We start from the raw sequence: 15828 nt of genomic DNA, 5'->3' as shown, positions 1-15828 counted from the left end.
GTAAACACATGGGTTGTGTTAGGGTAGCTAAGAATAGAAACAGGTGCATGTATAATTGCGTGTACACCAATGCTAGGAGTTTAGTAAATAAATTTGATGAATTTGAGGTATTGCTCAAAACATCGAAGGCAGATATTGTTGGGATATCAGAGACGTGGTGTCATACAGATATAAGGAATACAGAACTGGAATTTGGGGAGTACAACGTCTACAGAAAGGATAGACAGGATAGGAAGGGGGGTGGGGTTATGCTATTAGTTAAGAAACACATAAAAACTAAGGAAGTGAAGCCAGTCGACATCGCTGGACAGTGCAGTGTTGAGTCAGTTTGGTGTGACATAAGCATTGGGAGATCAAAATTGAGAGTAGGAGTGTGCTATAGGCCTAATGACTCTGATGAGTATAATAAGGAACTGTACAGGGAAATAGAGTGGGCCAGTAAATCAGAGAGTCTTATAATGGGAGATTTTAATTTCCCAGATATTGACTGGAATTTGGGGGCTGGTTACTCACGCACTAGCAGGGCTTTTGTGGATTTATTGGATGATTGTTTTCTACATCAGCATGTTCGGGAGGCAACTAGAGGGAGTAATACTCTTGATTTGATTATCAGCAGTGATTCTTCATGCATTAAGAATCTGCAGATAAAGGAACCACTAGGTGGCAGTGATCACAGTGTGCTGAAGTGGGATTTACTCAAAGAGGTAACTACCATTAGGGGTAAAGGGAAGGGTTATTGCTTCCGTAAAGGCGACTACGATGGACTGAGACAGTATTTAAATTCTATACAGTGGGACCAACTGATGATGTTACCAACAGCAAATTCAAAATGGGAAGCATTCAAAGAACTTATCTTGGAAGCTACTAGGCTTTACATACCAACTAAGAAATATTGTTCAAGGTTTAGGCCAAAATGGATGTCAGATGAACTAATGAGGCATATGGCAGAGAAGAAAAATGCATGGGATACTTACAAATTAACACATCACACAGAAGCCTATGATAGATACAAGTTGATATGCAACCAAGTTACAAAGGAGGTTAGGCAGGCGAAGGCAGATTACGAGAAATCCTTGGCAAGGGATGCAAAGAAAAACAGCAAAGAGTTCTTTACTTATGTAAACTCTAGAAGGAAGGGGATGAATCAGATTGGTCCACTTGATATTGATGGGTCAACTGTTGATGATCCTGCTCAGGTAGCTAACAAACTAAATGAATATTTTGCATCGACATTCACTCATGAGGAGTTATTCAGCGAGGGGAATGCCAGAGGTGTATTCAACTCTAGCAGTAAGCTACAGAATCTTGAAATAACTGGGAGTAAAGTGGAGGAGAAACTGTTGAAGATAAACACAAGAAAGGCACCCGGGGTGGATGGGATCTATCCAGTTATATTAAAGGAGGCAGCAAAGGAAGTAAGCAAACCCTTAGCCATAATTATGAGAGCTTCCTTGGACTCAGGGGAGGTACCCATAGACTGGAAATGTGCAAATGTGACCCCAATTCACAAAGGAGGATCAAAGGCTGACACAAGTAATTATAGACCTGTGAGCTTAACTTCTGTTCCAGGAAAATTAATGGAGGCACTGGTTAAAGAAGCACTGCAGGATCATTTAGACAAGACTTCAGTTATAGCTCGGACACAGCATGGTTTTGTTAAGGGGAAGTCTTGCCTGACCAACTTGATTGGATACTATGATGCAGTCACAAAAGAACTGGATGCAGGGAATAACTTTGATATTATATACTTGGATGTTAGAAAGGCTTTTGATACTGTTGCACATGGAAGACTGCTACACAAATTGGAGCAGTATGACATTGGAGGCAAATTGCTGCTATGGATAAAGGGGTGGTTGAGGGGGAGAAGACAGAGAGTGGTAATCAATGGACACTGCTCATCGTGGACTAATGTTATTAGTGGAGTCCCTCAGGGCTCAGTGTTGGGTCCATTATTGTTTTCTGTATTTATAAATGATATTGATGATGGTATATCAAGCTTAATGTCCAAGTTTGCAGATGATACAAAGGTTGGCAGGGTTGTCAAGGACACTACTGACACTATGCTGCTGCAACAGGATCTGGAAAGGTTGAGCAGATGGGCTGAGAGGTGGCAAATGAAGTTTAACATTGACAAATGTAAAGTACTACATATGGGAAGCAGCAACCCCAGTGCAACGTATCAACTCTGTAGTACTACACTGACAGTGGTAGAGAATGAAAGGGACCTGGGGGTGGTTGTGCAGTCAGATATGAAGTTTTCTGAGCAGTGTAGACGGGCTGCAAGAGTAGCTCATGGTGTATTGTCGATGATATTTAGGAATTTTTCTAACAGGGATAAGGAGGTGATTATTCCCTTGTATAAGGCAATGGTCAGGCCACACCTAGAGTACTGTATACAGGTCTGGAGGCCTCATTTCAAGAAGGACGTAGAGCTGCTGGAACGAGTACAGAGAAGGGCAACGAGATTAGTGAATAGAACAAAGGGGTGCTCTTACGAAGAAAGGCTTAAGTTTTGCAAATTACAGTGTCTGGAGACTAGGCACCAGCGAGGTGATCTGATAGAGGTGTATAAAGCCTTGAATGGTTTAAGCATGCTCAATGCTGATGGGATTCTTCCTCTAGCTCAGAAAAATCACCTGAGAGGGCATAAATTCAAATTGAGGAAAGACAGATGTAGGATAGGCGTGCGGAAATTTGCCTTTAGCCAGCGGGTGGTTGGTCGGTGGAACAGACTTCCATCCCTTGTGGTGGAGGTTGATAGCCTAAATAAGTTTAAGGCTCAGCTGGACAGGTATTTTGAACGAACAGAGGGGTGAAGTGGAAGTGGGTTTTTGTTTTTTTTTTTTTTTTTGGCTGATGCTGCATAAGCTTGCTTTCTTGCATCAAATGCCTCTACTAATGCTAATGCTAAATGCTAAAGGAAGTGATTGTCCTTGGTACTTGTCTTCCCCTTAAAGATCATAACTTTTGTTGTTGTCACTGAAAATGCAAGCTTATTTTGAGCAGCCCAATCAGATAGTCTGGACAGAACGTTGTTTACAGAATTTTCTAAATCTTTCTGAGATTACAGTGGACAAGAATGGATAAGTCATCGGTGTAAGCTGCTGTTTGGGCACGTCTAGATGGACCACCGATCACAACGGTCAGGTTGTCGGCATTACCTAGAATACACTTTAAACTCTTTTACCTGGGCCACTGAGGGGAGTTGGGAGAACAACTTACTAAGCCACTGAGGGGAGTGGTTCTCCCAACCCTGACCTCCACCATCTTCAACTGTGACAGTTACTTGGACGTGACTATCCACAGAACTCTCTTTTCAAGAAAATGGTGAACAGAAAGTGAACATGGAAGAGTCGAAATGGATTAACAATTAGATGTTACCGTCCTGAATAAGGTAAATATTGAAAGTGATCACAGAATGGTAAGATGTACACTTGATATAGATGTAGGAAAGGAAAGGAAAAAACTGACTCGAGTAAATAATACAACGGTCTTTGAGATAACAGAAGAGGAGAAAAAGCAGTATGTACTGGAACTTAAGAACAAGTTTGAGCTTCTGCAGACTGCTCAGGACCAAGATATCGACGAGGAATATTACAACTTTCTGGAAGTGAAAAAGCCCAAGAAACCTATAGGGAAACAGAAATCCAAAGGAGAAAAAGTTAGTCAAGAAACACTTGTCATGATGAACCGAAGACGACAAATGAAAAGCAAGAAAAACACTGACAAGGAGAAAATTGAGTATACTGAGTTATGCAAAGCCATTAAAAAGAGACTCAGAGACGCAATAAGAAGATTTAACACAAGAAAAGTAGAACAAGCATTAAGGGAAAACAAAGGATTTAAATCAGCAGCCATGAGCAGTAACACAGAAAGACAAATGATACTGAAACTGAAGAATAGCGATGGTGTACTTATAAACAGCAGAGAAGGCATAATTCAAATAGCAGAAGACTACTATAGAGAATTATACAAGGAGCAGGGGAATGATGCCAGCAGTGGGGAAGATGGATTGCAAAGTAGCAACACATACGACATACCCGATATTCTTCCTGATGAGGTAGAACATGCATTGAAGAAAATGAAGAATCGGAAAGCCCCGGGGGAAGATGAAGTTACTGTAGAGTTGTTAAATTGGGAGGAAGAGACATAACACAAAAACTGGCAAGGCTCTTCACAAAGTGCATTAGAAAAGGTGTGATGCCTAAGCAGTGGAATAATGCAATCATAGTTTTGCTGCATAAGAAAGGAGATAAATCAGAAATTTGAAATTATAGACCAATTAGCTTGTTATCTCACATCTACAAGTTGTTCATAAGGGTCATTACTAACAGATTAGAAAGAATACTTGATGAGAATCAACCGAAAGAGCAAGCTGGCTTTAGGACAGGATTCTCAACTATGGATCACCTTCACGTAATATCACAGCTAATGGAGAAAGCAAATGAATATAAAACACCATTATGCCTGGCATTTGTGGATTATGAAAAGGCATTTGACTCCATACAGCATAAGGCAATGTTTCGGGCACTGGAAAGACAAGGCATAGTAGATACTCCATATATTATGATTTTGAAGAAAATATATGAGAGTGCTACATCCTTTATTAGACTAGACAAAGACAGTGGGAAATTTAAAATTGAGAAAGGAGTTCGACAAGGAGACACAATATCTCCGAAGCTGTTTACTGCTGCCCTTGAGGAAGCTTTCAGAAGATTAGACTGGTCGCAGAAAGGAGTCAATGTGAACGGAGAATACCTAAACCATTTATGATTTACAGATGACATTGTGGTCATGAGCCACGATCCCAAAGAATTAGAGGAAAATCTTAATCAGTTATGCACAGTTAGTAAGGATTTTGGACTAAAGATGAATATGGCTAAAACAAAAGTAATGATGAACAAGTATGCCACAGAACGGGAAATAATGATTGAAGGAGCAGTAATTGAAAAGATGGAGTCATATACTTATCTGGGACAAGTTATTAGCTGTAATAATGATAAATGGCTGGAAGTCAAGAGAAGAATAAATTTTGGATGGATATCATTCAGGAAATATAGTCACATACTGAAGAGCAATATCCCAGTTTGTCTGAAACGTAAAATAATGAATCAATGTATACCATGACTTATGGAAGTGAAACTTGGGCACTCACCAAAAGAATGGAAGAGAAGCTGAGAACTACACAGCGAAGAATGGAACGAATTATATTGGGAATCAGACTGTTAGATAAGAAGAGAAACACATGGATTAGGCAGCAAACTCAAGTAAAGGACATTCTTATCAAAACTAAAGAACTAAAATGGTCTTGGGCAGGACACATAGCTCGAAGACATGATGACAGATGGACTAAGAAAATAACAGAATGGTACCCAAGAGGAGCTAGAAGAAAACCTGGAAGACAAAGGCGGAGAGGGATAGATGAAATTCATGAGTTTTTGGTAGTAAATGGATGGCCAGTGCTCAAAACAGAAGGAACTGGAAAGTTGGTGGAGAGGCCTTCATCCTGCAGTGGATTGAAAATGGCTGATGATGAACCACAGAAAAGGACCTTGCTTCTCGACCATGGCTTATGCGCCAAGTGGCGATAAATACCAGACTCTCTTGCCTGATATATTTTGATTTCAATTCCCTTCACCCACTCGTATAGTGGAGATTACTCCACCTAATAATTTTGAGGACACCTTTCCCTACGCCTCAATATTCCTTACTATTTCCTTCTCACTTGATATTCCCCAATCTCATTGTTTTTACAGTATTCACTGAACCGTATTCCAAGGGAATCAAATGCCAAATGAAATTTAATAAGAATCTAGGTATTCAGAGTAAAAGTATAGCTATAGAGCCATAAAGCCAAGTATTTAGTTAACCTAAATTGGACTAAATTGGACCTAAAAGGATATATTGAATGGTATGTCTCGAGGGTTAGCACCACTAATACATCCTATCAATAATTGGTAGTTGGACTTCGACCAATTAGTCGAGGTCCAAATTACTTTAATAGATTTTGAGGTATAAAATTTACAGTTATCAAGCAGAAAGCAAAAGCAAAGAAAAAGAATATCATAGAGATAGTTCGGGTTTACCGGGAGCATAACTACCCGTCCATTTAGTAGGAATCATGGTAATACAGTAGCTAGTGATGCCTGAAGTAATTTTTGAAAACGAGATATGGGCGTCCTATAAAATTGCGAGCACAACCTATAAAATTGAGACATCAAATAGTAGCACTATCAGTTTATTTCTAAATATCTAAACAGGGCTATAACTGTCGTAATAAACAAATGGCACGAAAATATTAACCCTAGTAAAGTTATAGCTGAAATACTGCATTTTTCAGTTTTGTCTAACATTGTAAGTTATTTGATTAATTATTTATTTAATTGATCACAAAGTAACCAAAATTGAGAGGGCGCTGCTATCTAAGGACGGGCAGTTATCTTGCATAACTGCCCGTCCCTACAAAAGGGACGGGCAGTTACGCTCCCGGTAAATCCGAATTATCTCTATAATATGCTTTTTCTTTCTGCTTGCTAACTCTAAATTTTATACCTCAAAATCTATTGGAGTATCTATTCGAGGGAAATCTGGAAAACAGAATCATCAACGTACTGATCCCCTACCCCAAGACCACTCGGAAGATTAATAGGGGATGTCCACATCGCTCGGTCCTCGGGCCATCCCTATGGAATATGGTCCTGGATGAGTTCCTAAGCCAAGGATCTAAGCCAAGTAACATCTCAGGCATACGCAGATTACTTAATTCTCTCAGTGATGGCTGACAGCAGGACTCAGCTGGAAGTATCTACAAATCCAGCGCTCCGACTCCTCGAAGATTGGGCTTCTTTTCACAATCTGATAATCTCGGTGACTAAGACTTACAGCATTCTTCTTACAGGACACCTCCACCCCGGCAGACCCTCGCAAATCAAAATAGATGGAACTACGATCAAGTTTCAAACTGAGCTTAAACATCTAGAAGTTGTCCTCGATTCGCGATCATCCTTTCTGTCCCATATAAATGATATCCAACAAAAAATCAGGTCCCTATACTGCCCTTGTAGCCAGAGTCACTCCCCGAAACTGGGTCTAAAACGACACACCATCTCACTTTTTTCCAATATGTTTTCCTTCTTGCGATAACATATGCCGGGGGAGTCTGGTGCCACAGAACTACCACAGAAAACAATCAAAAAAAACTCTTCACAATTCAACGAGCTATCCTACTGAGCATCACCACAGCCTGCTGCACGGTGAGCACCCCACTGTCCAGGTCCCAGCTCAGGGATTCTCCCCCTGGATTTAGACATAATTAGAGGTGGTATCTCCTACCATCTTTCTAAGGAAACCTCCACCACCATTATAGGATTTACAACACAACCTGCCAACAATCACAATGCTGAAAAACGACGCCTCCTTGCTCACCTGCTGCAGGTCTAGCAAAACAGATGGAACACCCCCACCAAGGGTCTTATAACAAGTAAATTTCTGCCCAACGTCAACTTCACCTTCCCCAAGGGCTCCTACCTGGTTCCCCTTACCTTGCCTAATGGTATATGTACCATTGCTCTTCTGAGTTATGCGGTAGGACCTGTCAGAGAACAATGGGTAGCCTGGCTTAACTCCTAACGATGCGTACGGGCAACGTGAGGTCCCATCAGTAGGCCTGCAGCCAAAAGCCAGACCACAACAACAGAACAACACAAGAGTTATGGTGCAGTTGTGGGAAACAAAGTACAAAGTACAAAGCATCTTCACTCACCTAATCAGTCATGTGACAATACTAACATCATGCGTTGTCAACTTGACCAACTGCTTATTTTTTAACTATTTTGTTACACTAAAAGTGTTTAATTTCTTGTAACATCATATTATCACAAACAGCACGTACACGTGCTGTATGCGATAATATGATAATAAAAATGGCATCCATCTCTTGCGTGTGCCATTTTTATCTCTAACCAATATGATTATCATCGATTACAATTGCGGGAGTGTTCCACATTCACAATCCATTCTCAGTGTTTAAAAAGGACGGATCGGGTAAGTAAACACATTTTTCTATTTTAAAATATCTTTGGTGATTTATGATAATACAACGATGGAAAAGTTTAAAAAATTTGTAATTGTTTAGACTAAAAACTATTTAAACCTCGGCTGACAAAATTGTTAAACTGATTTTTAAACATATAATTTAGTACAGAGATAAATATGTGTAAAGTACTTTTTTTTAAATAAATTTGTTTTTAAATAAACTATATTCTTTTTTTTTAAATAATTTTATATTACATTGTATTAATTTTATTATCTTTAAAAACTAATTTTAATAAATAAAGATAGAAATTACGAGAGAAGTGCTCATTTAATTTGTGGACTGGAATAAGATTTTATGTTTATAGCGCGAACTTTCCATATCTGCCACTAGAGGCGCTCTCCCTGATCGCTATTGAGTGCGCATGCCAGTACTTGTCCAGCTAGTGCTGCGTGAAGACAGTTTTTTTTAGCTGCATGTCACTGAAGATCGTTTTGAAGCACATATCATGTCGGACATACAGACTGAACAGCGATATGTGATTCGTTAATGTGTTAGATAGGGCGTATATGCATTGGAAACAGTTAAAGAGATGAATGAAGCGTGTGGTAATGAGTGCCTTAGGACGGCCATATTCCAGTGTGAAGTGGTTTCTCCATCAGGACAATGCCAGACTCCATACGGCTAATATTGTTGAGGCAGTGATCACTGCCATGGGTGCCGAGGTTCTTCCACATCCCCCTTATTTATCGGACTTAGCCCCGTGTGATTTCTTCCTGTTTCCACGTCTGAAGAAAGTGCTGAAAGGCAAGCGTTTCGCGTCAGGCAATGATTCTCGCTTACAAGAAGCATTTAATGCGAGGGTGGAAGGTGGCGATTGTGTGTAAAGTTCAAGGGACTGTATTTCGAGAAGCAAAAGTAAATGATCACCCCTCGAACACTGTTTTATCGATATGTTATAATCCGATAATCGATTACAAAACACGCCTAAGGGGGGCTAATTCTGGGGATACACCATATCACCCTTGCCCGAGACCAACCAACTCAGCCACACTACAAAAAAGACCCATAAAAACAGGCTATCTGGCAGCTTGGCAGTTTGCGCAGGTTGGTGACTGTTCCTTGTTGGAGCAGTCCTTAAAAACATGCCCCTTTTGAGCACAGTGGCTGCAGGTGGTCTCACGCTGATTGCAGGTATGTGACGTATGCCCATAGCAGAGAGACCTGTAGCACTTAGGGACCGTTATATGCGCTTTAAACCTATGGCTGCCCCAGCCAATATAAATTCTATTTTGGGTTTCAACAATCTGCCACACTCTTGGGGATGGTTCAATTATCCAATTAACCCTTGTTGGTGATTTCGTTTTAGGTTTTTGGGTTTGATGTCTTTTGCCACAGTCTCGTCCAGTAGATACATACTCAGGTTTTTATGGTAGATCTCTTCTTTGAGTTCCTCTGGGGGTCATGCTCTGGTCTATATCGAAAAGTATAATCGAAGGCCCATTTTGTGGGGAGGGTTCAGCTCTTAATCCATGATTGGTAATTTCTGTGTTATTTAAGGTGGTTAACGCCTCCTCCCTGGTACCAGTTTCAATTATGATTCCGGGGTGTCTGGTTTTTCTGATGCCCTTAATTCTGACGGTTTACATCTGGCTCTTCATACTTTTTGTTAAGGCGTCTTTAACTACATCGCCAGTTTCCAATTGTGCATCCTCAGCTGGTTTAATTAGGATTGCATGCGACTCAGGCTTCTTGGCTATCCTTTTACCTTGTACTTTTTCAGTTAAACAGCTGATTAATCGTGTTGCACCATTCCTCAACGCCCCCGCTCCTTCGCACAGGTGTTGAGGAATGGTGCAACACGATCATGCTCTCTTGAAACTCCATGATATCTTCACCAAACTGTTACTTAATCACTTAGACGCATTATAGCCAAAGTAGCTTATGCGCCATCAAACCCCCCATAAGAACAACAACTTTATCACTTTGACTCACACATTACCACTGCTCTCTCGTACGAAGCTATTCGATTTTTTATCCTGCAAGTTATTGGGCATACTCCAAAGGTTCCCCCATATTGGGACTATCACATTCGTTAAGGATGGTGTGGTGAGAATTCCATGATTACTGAGTGTATTTTGTTGATTACAGATGTTAAATCTTCTTTCAGGACTCCGCTGCAACGTACAGAACGATGTTATCTTACAAGATTTCCATCGGTTTCCTTCTTGGTCTGGTTTTCATCACATCTGAGACGTTTGGTAAGAGAAATGGATTCATTTTGTTTATCAATTATTTTAATGCACGGTCTAGTCACCATTTTCATGCAGAAGATACTTTGTTTTTCTCAACGTTCTCTTGTGTCCCCAAATAGGTAGTTGTAGATATTCTTGCCGAAATGGAGGGACTTGTCTGGAAACGATCCACATGTGCATCTGTCGTGAAGACTATTACGGAAAATTTTGCGAGGAAAAATTCGGTAGGTGTCCTTTCCTATCCTCCAATGAGATTAATTTTCCGTTTTTGTTTAAGACTGTGTGGTCATCTTAACACTCAGCCATTTTTTTCCAGAAATAATTGACTACACAGATCAAACGAAAATTATAAAGCCAGTGGTTTTTGGATTTGTAGCTCTTGTACTCTTCGTAAAACTTCTTCATTACTGCTGTAAACATGCAATAAAGAAGGCAGAAGAATGTGTTGTTTCAACATCCCCTACTATCACAGTAGAATACGAGGCCTCCAGCGCTAGTTCAAGACGGGCCGCTGACGCTCCCCTTTCTGTTCCATCCACTTCTGAAAAAGGTGCAATGAAGAAGGCAGGAGAATGTGATGTTCCAGCATCCCCTACTATCACAGTAGAAATCGGGACCTCCAGCGCTAGTTCAAGATGGGCTGCTCACGTTCCTCCTTTTGTTCCATCCACTTCTGAATCACCATCATCTGCTACCAGTTCTTCTCGAGTGCAATCTGCCACACATCTTCAAGAAGATGACCCATCAGAATTGCCCCCAGCTTACGATGACTTATTTGCAGAAGACAAGCAAAGATATTAAAACACAAAAACAGTTTTGAAAGCCATAAACGATGGTCTTCTATAAGAACTCTAAACTGGTCACGGTAACCATCATGGCGGTTAGACCTGGTGTAACATTTACTATCAATAATTCTCTTTGGGAAAGATATAGGTCTAAATGTAAGGCAATGAATGTTTTCGGATGTTTCTCACTTGAGTCAAGTTTTGTAAAATCTGCTCAATAAACTGAAAATAAAATTTTAAATTTCCTAATCTCGAATTTCATTTTTATTTTGTCGATTTTCCAACTGACTTTCCAAGATCGTCTCAACTCAGCTACTTATCCGTTATCTACTGTAAACTGTATTCGTCAGATAATCCTACAAACAGTTAGTAAAATTTTAATGGGCTGTTTCACAACATGGCAGAGTTAGCCGGTCTCAGGGAGGGTAGCGGGGTTTTCTCCCAAAATTTTGGGTTTTTCCTCCAGCAAACAGAAAATCTACCACTGAACACACTTCACTTACAGAGAGCAATATGGCCTTAGTGACTGACGCTCCTAAAACGCTTGTCCATTGTCACATTGAATCGATCTATGACTTGCGTGTGTTTTGTGGTCGGTTTGCTGTTACCAGGATGAAAAACAAGAGTTTTCTAGAGAACTGCACTCCATTTCATAAAAAAATAAATGTGTGTGACTAATGAAGTGGCCACTCAGTGTATTATGTGGTGTTAAAAGGGTTAGCTTGCTGGAGGCACATTGGCGAATTCAATGGCCATAATGCATCGGATCCATATAACTTTTCTGAATATGAGCAAGAAACCAATATCTTGTGTTCTGGCACATAGATTGGACAGCGGGTTCGCAACCAATCTGAAAGACTACAAAAAGTAAATGATGTTTCTGTTAATTTTTCTTTTTATAATGGTCCTCGTGAGTAGCACAATTGGTAAGATAGATGTCTTCCCTCACTGGGTGGAAAAGACATGAGTTTGAATACATTCGATGAGGAAACCATGATATACTCAGGTGAGGTGCCATGGTTTTTTCTCCCAGAAAGTTGGGGGGTTTCGTCCAGCAAACAGAACATCCACCACAGAACGCACTGAATTCACAGACAATATACCAGGAGCAATATGGACTCAGTCACCCATGCTCTAAAAGATCGATGCTCCTAAAACTGTACTACAACAAAAAACCTACAATATTTATGGTGTATAATTATATTTGGGGCGCTGGAGAAGTTCATTAGATCATTAGATTCGTTTGTTATTTGCTAGCACTAGATGCACCAGGAACTTCGACGATTGGAAAACAGTTGCTTGGTCTGGCGAGTCGAAGTTCCTGGTGCATCATGTTGATGGAAGGCTCAGAATTTGGCGAAAACAACACGAATCCATGAACCCGTCATGTCTGACGACTACTGTGCAAGGTGGTGGGGGGCAGTCAGTGTTATGGTGTGGGGAACATTTTCTTGGCACACGTTGGGTCCGTTGATAACCATAGATTCACGTCTGAATGCCACATCGTACCTAAACATCGTTGCTGACCAAGTGCATCCGTTCATGTTAACAGTTTATCCTCAGTCAGATGGTTACTTCCAGCAGGATAATGCGCCGGTGCACAAAGCCCGAATCACTATGGAATGATTCCAGGAACATGACAATGACTTTTCTTTGCTGCAGTGGTCCACTCAGTCCACGGATCTCAATCCTATTGAACATCTTTGGGATGAGCTGGAAAGGGCTGTTCGCTGCAGGCCTACACCTCCGTCGAATCTCAAGGAACTGCGTGACACAATCATGTCTGCATGATACTCCATTCCTACACAACGTTTTCAGCAACTTGTTCAATCCATGTCTAGACGAATTCAGGCTGTTTTGAAGGCTAAAGGAGGCTCAACACGCTACCAGGTAGGTGTACCTAATAAAGTGGCAGCACAGTGTGTATTTGACAAATACTTTGAAAAATTTTAAAGTTTCCTTGTTGCCGAAAGTCTTGGTAAATTCAGCAAGTATAAACCACGTGTTAACCCGAAATGAATCCAGGGTAACCTGGATTCATTTCGGGTTAGAGCGCAAAGATCGAGGAAGAACCATTCCTATACAATGTGGCAACAGGTAAATAAGCGACTTAGTAATCATACCTTTAGAAGACAAGGACCACCTAGATTACCAACTGTTGGCAAGTGGATTCCAGCATTTCTCTTTTACTTTCTTTGGGAGTCAGCAGGCTTCGACATGAAAGCTAAGATTCACTGAGACAGACCAATAGAGCAGAATTATTTAGAGATGAGTGCTTTGTCAGTACTAAGGATTGAAACCTAAGAGCCATAAGATGGTCCAACACATTATCAAGATTTGCCAGCAAGCCGATAGGACGATATGATCTTGCTTTCGGGGAAGCTCGTGGTCATGCGTTTTAATGAATGAATGAATGAATGAGCAATTATGTATTTCTCAAGAAATACATAATTGCTTCTCGTAAAGAGGGGATTTCCTTAAAGTACAAACCATCTTCACTGACGCCATCAGTCAGGTGAAGTGTCTAAGATTATAGGTTGTCAACTTGGCCAACTGCTTATTTTTTAACCATATTGTTACACTAAAGGTGCTTAATTTCATGTAACATCATATTATCACATGCAGCACGTACTGTACTTTGATTTAAGAAAAGGGATTGTTTGTGTCATTTTTTATCTCCTTTTAATCTGATTATTATCGATTACAACTGCGTGAGTAGCAAACGTTCACATTCCACTTATGTTTAAAGACGACTATCAATCAGTGATTCTTAGTTTAGTTCAGAAGGATCAGGTAAGTGAAGCCATTTTATTTTAAATCGTATTCGGTATTTTATGATAGTGCAGAGCATGGAAAATCCCAGTAGATGTCGCTGTAATTACTGCAGCCGTTGTATCAATACTTCGTGGCATTTGTTGTTCCCGATAAAATTATCATTAGTGTATACATTTACAATGCAAATGGTGATTTGTAAAATGATATTTAATTCTGATATATTTTAACATTGGCTGGCAGATGTGCGAATGAACGGACTACATAATCATGGCTAGAGCAATCTATCAGCATGGCGTGGTTGCTTAAAATCTGTTGTTTCCTAATATCCATAAAAAAATTACCAAGATATAATAATCGATCAGCCATTGCACATGGAAGACTGCTGCACAAATTGGAGCAGTGTGGCATTGGAGGCAAATTGCTGCTATGGATAAAGGGGTGGTTGAGGGAGAGAAGACAGAGAGTGGTAATCAATGGACACCGCTCATCGTGGACTAATGTTATTAGTGGAGTTCCTCAGGGCTCAGTGTTGGGTCCATTATTGTTTTCTGTATTTATAAATGATATTGATGATGGTATATCAAGCTTAATGTCGAAGATTGCAGACGATACAAAGGTTGGCAGGGTTGTCAAGGACACTACTGACCCTATGCTGCTGCAACAGGAACTGGAAAGGTTGAGCAGATGGGCTGAGAGGTGGCAAATGAAGTTTAACATTGAAAAATGTAAAGTACTACACATGGGAAACAGCAACCCCAGAGCTATGTATCACCTCCGTGGTACCACACTGACAGTGGTAGAGAATGAAAGGGACTTGGGGGGTGATTGTGCAGGCAGATATGAAGTTCTCTGAGCAGTGCAGACGGGCTGCAAGAGTAGCTCATGGAGTATTGTCAATGATATATAGGAATTTTTCAAGCAGGGATAAGGAGGTGATTATTCCCTTGTATAAGGCAATGGTCAGGCCACACCTAGAGTACTGTATACAGGTCTGGAGGCCTCATTTCAAGAAGGATGTAGAGCTGCTGGAACGAGTACAGAGAAGGGCAACAAGATTAGTGAATGGAACAAAGGGGTGCTCTTACGAAGAAAGGCTTAAGTTTTGCAAATTACAGTGTCTGGAGACTAGGCACCAGCGAGGTGATCTGATAGAGGTGTATAAAGCCTTGAATGGTTTAAGCATGCTGAATGCTGATGGGATTCTTCCTCTAGCTCAGAAAAATCCCCTGAGAGGGCATAAATTCAGATTGAGGAAAGACAGATGTAGGATAGACGTGCGGAAATTTGCCTTCTGTTCCACCAACCAACAGGTAGTTGATTGGTGGAACAGACTTCCATCCCTTGTTGTGGAAGTTGATAGCCTAAATAACATTAAGGCTCAGCTGGACAGGTATTTCGAACGAACGGAGGGGTGAAATGGGAGTGGTTTTATTTTGGCTGATGCTGCATAAGCTTGCTTTCTTGCATCGTATACCTCAACTAATGCTAATTCTGCTGATCGTTATTCTTTCCAGACTCCCTCAGACTTATTAGAATGAATGCCACGAGGTGTACTGTCTGTAATTTGAGCAAAACGAGTGCCCTTGTAGAAATGGAATAAACGGTTCTCATTTATTCTACCAATCAATGTATAAAGTGGACGTAGTTGGGCATACGTTGGGTCTACTAGATTTTGGCGAAATCCACACTTTAGCCAAATCCCAGTGGTATGGGAATACATTGTGTAAAGTTAAAATAAACAAGTAAGTCTTCCTGAAGAAAGAATGGGGTGAACTCATTGTCATGGCGTCTTTGCTAAGCAAATTAGATTCCTGGACAGAGTAAGGTTTTATCTTGGAAACTCAGCAATACCAAAATACAAACAATAATAAGACTAATATATGGTTCCCTCTTCCCTTCGGCACCGAACCAGCTGGTCTTTGAACATCCGTAAGCTGTTGGCCTTCAGTATTCATGGAGGCTCTTATTTCGATGATTAAGA

The sequence above is a fragment of the Mastigoproctus giganteus genome, chromosome 7, assembly GCF_048544385.1.
Source record: "Mastigoproctus giganteus isolate SK-2022 chromosome 7, ASM4854438v1, whole genome shotgun sequence".
In the NCBI taxonomy this organism is placed as follows: domain Eukaryota; kingdom Metazoa; phylum Arthropoda; class Arachnida; order Uropygi; family Thelyphonidae; genus Mastigoproctus; species Mastigoproctus giganteus.
The sequence above is the reverse complement of the archived record's forward strand: the minus strand, read 5'-3'. Positions refer to the sequence as shown.